The sequence below is a fragment of the Carlito syrichta genome, unplaced genomic scaffold, assembly GCF_000164805.1.
Source record: "Carlito syrichta isolate Samal-C Ts95f unplaced genomic scaffold, Tarsius_syrichta-2.0.1 Scaffold288177, whole genome shotgun sequence".
Classification (NCBI taxonomy): domain Eukaryota; kingdom Metazoa; phylum Chordata; class Mammalia; order Primates; family Tarsiidae; genus Carlito; species Carlito syrichta.
This window is the reverse complement of record NW_007232273.1, coordinates 1-10,351: the sequence shown is the minus strand read 5'-3', so window position 1 is coordinate 10,351 and position 10,351 is coordinate 1. Positions and strand designations below refer to the sequence as shown.

The window sequence follows — 10,351 nt, the reverse complement described above, 5'->3', positions numbered from 1 at the left end:
TCACATGAGGGACAATACGGGTACTCACAGCAGAATGTTGTGGGAACTTACTATCTTGTGTTGTGATGGGAGCATCAAGTGCGAAGAAGTGGGACTGGAGCAGGGGACTGAAACATGAGTCAGAGTCCAGATCTAGACAGATGGGATCATCAGAGGGATGGTGGTTAGAGCTGAGTTGCAAACAACCACACCAGTTCATCAAGTTCAACATCAAAAAAAAAAATCAAGTCAACACCAAGTGAAATAGGCATCTCTAAAAATAAGTCAGATAAAGTACTTAACACAGCATTTGGCTAAAATGTATGTTCAATAACAATTAAAACAAAAAACCATAGCAAGCAATACCACCAAGAAAACACAAAGATGGAACAAGGACAATGTGCACTTACTGTATACTGACAGGTACTTTTGGTGGGGGAGGGAAAGAAAGAAAACCGGGGGAGGGAAATCTCTGGGTTCAAAGCCTCTGAGGCCTCCCACGTGCAGCCTCCAGTACCCATTGGTGGGCTTCTTTCTGAGCCTCTCTAGGGTATTCTGTGATGAGTGAGGGATTTGACCTGCAGCTGCCTCTGCATCTGCCTCTGCATCATTGACTGACTGCTGGAAGATTCACACACTGACCGTGAAGGATCATTTGCCCTCTGCTGAAATATAAGGTTCATATTAAAGTGAGTACTTCATAGGGCATTGTTTTGGTCAAAGAAAGATGTTTCTTAATAACTTCCTGCAAATCTTCAGATCTCCTAGACTGGAACTGGACATTGTTCATCCAGTATCCATTTCTTATTCCTCTCCTGCTGCCTTATACCAGGAAGTAGAGATTATTAAAAATGTAAATGATACATATAAAGGTTCCTGTCCTCATCACTTTTTAGCATTTAGGGGAAAAGACTATTAAACAGTTGCCTTTGGTCTTACCATGTTTTTTTTTAGAAAGCAGGATTTATTGAGAGGACAGAAAAGCTCCCACAGTGGGAGAGGACCTGAGGGGGTTGCCCACCATGTATGATTTTTAACATCCTTCGTTTTTGTCATAAATTCCATTTTCTATAAATTCATTCAATTTGAGGGAAAGTTCCAGTCTCCGAGTTTAAATGAGGAAACAATGTAAATCATTAGCTCTTTAATGCTCCTTTGTATTAGAGTAATATTATGCCTCTGGACAGCTTAAATATAGTTTCCAGAGAACTAAAGAAGTATAGGCTGTAAGAATTTGGAAATCTCTAATTTGGAAATTAGAGACACCTGTATTCATTCATATATTGAACAAATATTTATTGAACTTCAGCTTTGTTTTTATTTTTCCATACTGTGTGCTGGATTTAAAATAGTTAATCAACTAAAATCAGAGTTTAGGACCTCAAGGATGGAAGGAAGAGATTAATCAAATTCAAATAATAACAATATAATTGCATTTGGTCTTGCAAATGGGCTAAGTGGAAGCATGTGCAGTTCCAAGAGTGTTTATTAGGGAAAATTGATCTTATCTGGGGATTTGAATCACAGCTCTACCGCTTTTTGACCATGTGAGCTTATCAAAGAACTTAAATTTTCTGAGCCTCAGTTTACCCATCTGTAACCCGTGGTCTGTCTTTTAGGGGTATAGTGAGGATTATAGGAGGTAAAGTATGAGTGTCAGCACAAGAGTGGTCTGTAGTAAACACTTAGTTAATAGATCTCTGAAATAGATAAAACAATTCTATTCAAAGTTATCCGTTTTGAAGTTACAAAGGTTAGGGCAACCCTGTCAGGTCTGCTTCCACTGTGGGAGCTGTTCTGTCCTCTCAATAAATCCTGCTTTCAAAAAAAAAAGAAAGAAAGAAATTACAAAGGTTAGAAATGAGTCTACATTTTGGACTGGCTACATCATTGAAAATATATTCTCCCTCTCACAGTTTTGTTAATCGCTCTAAGCATAAGCCCCAGGACCACAAAAGGAAGGCAGAGGAGCACTTGGGCCTCTGTATCTGGAAGTGAACCTTTACTGCTATGTGAAGGCAGTTTACAACATTTAGAGTTTGTTCTTCTCTAATAATCATCAAGTGATGCACCATATGCATTTTCTTTGTCTCTTGGGCAAGAAATGGGAGTGGGATAGTGTTAATATTTCACTAAGGCACCTCCTTTTTTCCCTAGTAACTCAGAGAACAAGGGGACAAGTCATTATAAAACCACCATCCCTGGATTTAGGTAGTGAATTTAAAACAGCACTTTAATAAAGTATGGACAAACCAAATTAAAAAAAAACACACATCATGCATGTAAAAAAAAAAAAAAAAGACCGAAAAGAAATATGCTACAGCATTAGAATGGAAAACAATTTTTACTTTTGCATTTTTTCCTAAACATTATAAGTAACACATATTACTTTTTAAGTGTTGAAATGAGAACAGTTATTGAAGATGCACAACTGTGAGCTCATAGATAGACAAGATTAAGCATATTTTAAAAACATGATATTGACTCTAGCACATATACTCTACTCATTGTGTTAAAATAAGATTCATTTCTGAGATATCATCTAGGCGGTGGCTCCTCTGACTCGTCCTCCTTTTCCTTCTTCTCCTTCTATCAGTCTGATCCTAAAAGTCCTGGACATGTTTCTCTTATTGCACTTGTTACACTGTATCTCTTCACTATGATGTATGAATTCTTCAAGGTCAAACATTTTGTCTTGTTCAGTTTTTCTAAAAATCTCCTATACCTATGATAAGACAGCTACCAAATAATACAATAAAGACAATAATAATGAAAATGACAACAGTAGAAGATGGAAAAATAGGGGAAAGGAGCTAATATTTACCATCTATTCTCTAGGTTTATCCGTGGACCATTTCATCCTGTCTTTGGAAAAGATATGTTAGATGTATATTGTTAATATTTCTAATTCACAAAAATTAGAAACTAAATTCTGAGACAAAATTGAGGTCAGAGGCTAAGCAACTACCCCCTAAGGTCTCTTAGCTAGAAGATGTGATGCTGGACTTCAAACCCACAACCCATGCTGCTGTGCTATGCAGTGTGTGCTATGCATATGCAGACTGTTGACACAATTTGGCATTCACCAAAATTATTTTTAAATATTGAACTACTAACAATTGTCCTGGATAGCCTGCAGACCATACAAACATAAGGGGAAAATAGTTCAATATAAAGGAATGAGAAGTCAAATGCCTTTGGAGTCCAGGTGGCAAGGGGGGACCAGTAGGATCTGCCATTAAGTTGAGACTACATGTTTCATTCAAAGGGCCACCTATGAATCCCTAGTCACACTGTTTCTGATCTCCTTGAAAGAGGATCATCAGGACCTGATGGTGCAAAATAAAGAAATCTTCACTAAACTTGAATACAACTATTTTTCTTAAGCATATTTAGTAGAGTACCTCAAAGTTTCTAGGAAAAGGAATTGGAAGCCGGAATCAAAATCTCATTGACTATTGACTACTTGTTCTAGATATTTATATTCACACAAACAGTATAAGTAGCATGCATCAATTCTGAATCCCATATGAGGATTCAGTAATCCTCAAATGACGCTTTTGATGTCTCATAAAATCTGAGGTACAAATATGAATGCAAATGAGTACAGGGAGTTTCATTCCAGATCAACAATTTCCTTTATAAAGGGGCATTTTCTGGCCTCTGTGTGTCTCATTAGCTGAGTAACTAGGCTTCCAACTCAGATTCTTCCTAAGTGACCCAGAATACTAGTCTCAACTTCTAGTGTTATTTCCTAGTGTTATTTTTCAAACTTCACACTGAACTCAGCTCTGAATCTTGAAATAAACCACTAAATATTTCTGTTTACCTGCAACCTATAATAATTGGATCATTTTGAAAGAGAAATAGTTGAGTGTCTTACAAGGTTTTATCAAGTACAGCATATTCCAATCAAGCTAGTGGACACATACCGGTAATTTTATAAAGTAAATATGACCTTAAAATGTATATTTCTTTAGGAAAGAATAAAACAGCAAAAAAACTAGAGCTAGGTAATAAAAATTGTCATTAAAAATCACATTATAGCATTACTTTTACTTATTGAATTCAGGGAAAGTTCTGAAGGATTTAATTCAAATTTCTGTTTCTTCTATAACTAATTCATTCAGCATTCATTGAGTTTCTACTATGTGCCAGGCACTATGTGTTGTAGAAGTGACTCAAATACATTTCTGGCATTAACATGCTTACAATGTAATAAAGAAACTAACTTACAAATTGATTGTATGTGATTATAGTAGAAAGAACCTGGTCATCTTTCAACTAATTTTTCTTAAAAATAGCTCAGCTACCACCAGTAGTTTTTCTTGATCTGAAGAATTAATGTCATTTCTAATTGCATTTATGAACACATGCTATATACTATCTTAAAATTATTGGTTGCATTATGCGCTTTCCTATTAAGGCAAGAAATTCTGACAAGCAAGGGCTTTATCTTTCCATCACTGTTTGAGACAAGGAACTAAAGATATAAAGAGGAGAAGAGCGGAATTTTCTCAAATGTTGTGTGCATGATACATGTGGATCATGAAAAAAGCAGCAAAAAGATCCATTAAGCATGGTGGGGATGAGGTGAAAGAAGAGAAAGCGTGGCCGAAAACCTGATAAACACTGGAGCTAAAACATAAGAATACGTAGAATATAAAAATGAAGGACCTTATCTTTATGTCACAGACATTGAAAGACTTAGAAAGACAGTCAATGTTTTGGCAACTTTAGATGAACCAAAAGGGAGATGGGAAACACAGGAAGATATAGTTGGGATCAGTAGAATGACTTCTTCAAAGAGTGTTAGGACTTTTTTTTCATCACCAGCAAAATTCCTTGAGGGCGTCCTGTTTTTGTATGGCTATATCCTCAACACTCAGTACTTTGACTCCTAATATCGCCTTCACAAGTAAGGTTGAATCTGATATTAAAGATAATAATAGAGTGGACAAAGAAGAATCAAAATAACAAATGAAAAATGCAGTGAGTGCAACTGAGGAAAAATTACATTCAAAAGTAAACATAAACTTGTAGTCAAAAGTTATGAATTGTTATACACATGCAGTTTCCTCTACTTCTGTCTCAAAAGTCCATTTAAACAATAGTTTGGGGACTAGAAAATAAAGACAGAATCTCAGAAAGATAACGAAAGCAAGAGAAAACAGAAAGAATTTTTTGGAAGATGGAAAGCAGATGGGAACTGCATTAGCAGATCCAGTAAAATTATATGCCAACAGCTTATAATTCAAATATAAGCAAAAAAAAAAGTTGAAAACCTACCTGATTAACATTGCAGAAACCCCAAGCTTAGTAGTATTAGATACCTCTGAAAACAAAGATCCAAGGCAGGGGATTGATTGAAAGTGTATTTAAAAATCAGCAAGACTCCTTACTTCTCATTGTAGCAGCTAAATGACTGTTATAATTACATCCTGGCAAAATATTGGCAGTTCTTTTCTCTTAAGAGATCTCAAGATTGGAGAATACTCAGCAGAGTTGAAAAGTGGGTTCACACCCCATGAAAAGGGGTTATTGAATTTTTAAAGGGGATTGTTGAATAAAAGTGTACATACCACATGTTGAAATATTCAAACTTTCTCTATATACAGCTCCCTGGTTGCAAGCATCCAGGCTTATACCCTCAAGACAAAGACTGAAGGAGACTTTTTAAAGGGAATCTGATCATTTTAAGAAAAAGAAATCTGACATTGGGGTATGAAATGGCCCAACCAAATAACCATACTCTGAAGTCCATGGACAGTCCTCCATGTACACAGAGCTTTTTAGTGTCCCTCACCTAAATGTGAGACATTTGGGGAAAGTATTTTCAAATATAGAGACCAAAATAAATAGGCCAACTAGAAACACGGGCTCAGTAGGGGGAAAAAACTTTTAAAAACTATCATTAATACGCTCCAAGAGATGAGAGAAGAATTTGCATCAGAGATACAAGAACAGTATTGTATAAGAAAGGCACATTAGATGAAAAATTTTAAAGTGAGAGCTGAAATGAAAACATTAAATGGGAGAGTTTCCAGATGAATCTGAGAAAATCATCCAGAAAAAAACTCAGAAAAAAAGATGGAAAATAGAAGAAGAAAGTAAATAAATCATATTAAAATGTATTGCATCTGAAAAAATAAAATTTAGGAAAAAGAGGATATATAAAACAGAAGGTAAGACATTATTAAAGAAATTTTTAAAAATTCAGAATTGAAGGATGGAGTTTTCAGGTTAGCGGGTTTAACACAATGAATGAAAATATACTCACGTCAAAACATATAATTGCAAAACTTTAGATCATTGGGCACAAGGAAAAACTAAAATCTTCAGAAAAAAAGGAAAGAAGTTTTGATTTTATAAAAACCGGAACGTGAGTTCTACAGTCTGGCTCGCCTCCGCTGCCACCATGAGCTTCACCACTCGCTCCACCACCTACTCCTCCAACTACCGGTCCCTGGGCTCCATCCCGCCACCCAGCCTCCGGCCCACCAGCAGCGCGGCCAGCGTCTATGCAGGCGCCGGCGGCTCGGGCTCCCGCATCTCTGTGTCCAGTTTCCGGGGCGGCTGGGGGTCCGAGGGCCTGGCCACGGGGATGGCCGGGAGTCTGGGGGCATCCAGAGCGAGGAAACCATGCAAGAGCTGAACGACAGCCTGGCCCCCTACCTGGAGAGGGTGAGGAGTCTGGAGACCGAGAACCGGAGGCTGGAGAGCAAAATCCGGGAACACCTGGAGAAGAAGGAATTCCAGGTCAGAGACTGGGGACATTACTTCAAGACCATCGAGGACCTGAGGGCTCAGATCTTTGCAACTTCTGTGGACAATGCGCACATCGTTCTGCAGATGACGCCTGTCTTGCTGCTGATGACTTTAGAGTCAAGTATGAGACAGAGCTGGCCACGGGCCAGTCCATGGAGAGCGACATTCATGGGCTTCGCAAGGTCATTGATGACACCAATGTCACCCGGCTGCAGCTGGAGACAGAGATCGAGGCTCTCAAGGAAGAGCTGCTCTTCATGAAGAAGAACCATGAGGAGGAAGTAAAAGGCCTACAAGCCCAGATTGCCAGTGCTGGGTTGACCATGGAGGTAGATGCCCCCAAATCTCAGGACCTCAGCAAGATCATGGCGGACATCCGGGCCCAGTATGATGAGCTGGCTCAGAGGAACCGAGAGGAGCTGGACAAGTACTGGTTCCAGCAGATCGAGGAGAGCACCACAGTGGTCACCACACAGTCCGCTGAGATTGGAGCTGCCGAGATGACACTCACAGAGCTGAAACGTACAGTGCAGTCCTTGGAGATTGACCTGGACTCCATGAGAATCCTGATGGCCAGCTTGGAGAACAGCTTGAGAGTGGTGGAGGCCCACTGCGCCATGCAGATGGAGCAGCTCAACGGCAGCCTACTGCACCTGGAGTCTGAGCTGGCACAGACCCGGACAGAGGACCAGCGCCAGGCCCAGGAGTACGAGTCTCTACTGAACATCAAGGTCAGGCTAGAGGCTGAGACAGTCACCTACTGCCGCTAACTAGAAGACGGAGAGGACTTCAGTCTCAGCGATGGCCTGGACAGCAGCAGCTCCACCCAGACCATCCAAAAGACCACCCACAAGATAGTGGATGGCAAATTGGTGTCTGAGACCAATGACACCAAAGTTATGAGGTGTTGAGGCGGCAGGAGCAGGGTGTCCTTCAGGGAAGCAGGAAGTCAATAAAAAGTTCAGAGGTCAAAAAAAAAAACACCGCAGACAACAGACTTTTCATAGTATCTTTAAAAGCTGGAAGAAAACTGGAAGATATATTCAAAACTGATTTCAAGCTGAGAATAGGACATCTAGCCAAACTATCCATTAAAAGGGATAGTAAAAAAAATCTTCTCAACTTAAAAGTTCTCAGAAAACTGTTAATCACATATCCTCATTTAGGAAGCAGGATCCAGAGAACACTAGATGCAGTACAAAATACCGGCAAAAGGGAGTCCCCATGACAATGGCCAAAGGAAGATCCTCAAGCGTCAGGTGTTCAGGTGATCTAGAGAACAATGTCTATGTAAGACCAGTTCAGAAGGATCTGGGGTATTTCTTCAAGATGACATTTATAGTTACCTAATATTCTTGAATGTATTGAAAGAAGATTTTTCACAACTTGACAAGTACTTGGAAATTAGTGGTAAATAGTAGAAAAACTAAGCAAAAGAAAAATCTTTGGGAAAACCAAAGGACTGGACAAAGAAGGAAATATGCTACATAATCAGCTGCAAATAGAACCTCTATAAACATTGTAACATAAATATTGAAAACTGAGCTACAATGAAAATATAGCTATTTTGTGTGAATAGAAAAACAAGAGTTAAAAAGGATACATGTGGAGACGGGGCAAGATGGCGACGGCATAGGTGAACTGGTGAGATTCTCTGAACGGACCAAGACTGCAAACTGCTGAATAGACAGACTGTAAAGCAGAGGGAAAAGTGAACAAAACCAGAAGACCCTCATAAGGAAGAACAGGTCATTGCAGAAGAGAAATAAAAGCAACCCACCTTCCCTCAAAAACAGAATTGAAGAGGGGGAGGGAAAGGGGTAAAGGGAGAAAAATCTACAGAAATGAAGAAAAACCAAAAGAAGAGTATGGGTCTCTCCCAGACGCCTGGGAGAGCAGACACTGAGAAAATTGACTTTGGAATACAAACAATGAAAAGTCCCCAGAATGAAGGGTCTCAAAATGCAAATGTAGATATCAAAACAATAATGGAGAGACTAAAAAGAATTGAGGAGACACAAGAAGAAACTAGAAAGGAGCTGATATCTGAGATAACAGTAATAAAGAATACTGTGAATGAAATAAATAACAAATTGATAAGCATGGAAAGCAGAATTACCCAAGCAGAAGAAAGAATCTCAGAGCTTGAGGACCAAAATATAGAAATAACCCAAACTCTTAAAAACACAGAAAATAAGCTAAAAAAGACAGAACAAAACCTTCAAGAGATGAGTGACTACCTCAAGAGGTCTAACCTAAGAATAATCGGACTCCCTGAGGCAGAAAGAGAAACAGAGACCACATTGGAACAAACTTTCCACGAGATCATTCAAGAAAATTTCCCTTATCTAATCAGTGATACAAAAATTCAAACACAAGAGATTCAGAGAACCCCCGCAAGACAACAAATGAGAAGATCAACTCCTAGACACATAATAATTCGCCTAAATAAAGTAGGCACAAAAGAAAAAATCCTAAAGGCAGCAAGAGAAAAAGGCCAGATCACCCACCATGGAAGACCAATCAGAATAGCAGCAGATTTATCGGCAGAAAACCTGCAGGCTAGGAGAGCTTGGAGCCCTATCTTCAAAGTCCTAAAGGATAAACAATTTCAACCAAGAATAACCTACCCAGCCAAGCTAAGCTTCATCAGTGAGGGAGAATTAAAATCTTTCCCAGATATCCAATCCCTAAGAACTTATGCAGCCACAAAACCATCTCTACATGAAACACTTAAGAAAGTACTAAACACAGAAGAAAAGGAAAAAAGAACAACGTTCTTCACAAGAGTACAGGGAAAAGAATAAAATATACACGAACCAACCCCAAAAGCAAAAGAAAGACAAAAAAAAAGAAAAAAGAAAAAACCAAGTGGAAGAACAATAACTCAATAAGAACTCCATGACAGGGATGAACTCTCACATTTCAATAATTAGTCTGAATGTGAATGGACTAAACGCACCACTGAAAAGACATAGAATGACAAAATGGATAAAATATCACCAGGCAACAATATACTGCCTTCAAGAGACCCATCTCACTAGAAAGGACATACACAGACTCAAAGTAAGAGGATGGGAAACAAATTTTCAGGCGAATGGAACACAAAAGAAAGGAGGAGTCGCGATCCTAATTTCAGACAAAATACCATTTAAGCTATCAAAAATTAAAAAAGATACAGAGGGCCACTACATAATGATAAAAGGTTCACTCCATCAACAAGAAATATCTATCCTAAACATATATGCACCCAACATAGGCGCACCAACATTCATAAAGCAACTTCTAGGAAAACTAAAGAAAGACATTGACTCTAACACCATAATAACTGGGGACTTTAATACACCACTCACAACCTTAGACAGATCATCAGGACAAAAAATCAGCAAGGAGATCCGGAACCTCAATGAGACTCTGGACCAAATGGACTTAATTGATACCTATAGAACACTCCATCCAAAGACCACAGATACACATTCTACTCATCACCGCATGGAACATATTCTAAGATCAACCACACAATTGGACACAAATCAAGTATAAGCAAATTTAAAAGGACTGAAATTCTACCATGCACCTTCTCGGACCACAGGGAATAAAAATA

The 10,351-nt window shown here is 38.8% G+C and overlaps 1 pseudogene; it reads left to right on the top strand.

Annotated features, from left to right (window-relative positions):
• The first annotated feature begins 6,367 nt into the window (after window positions 1–6,367).
• LOC103255492 lies at window positions 6,368–7,658 on the top strand (annotated as a pseudogene).
• Window positions 7,659–10,351: the final 2,693 nt, after the last annotated feature.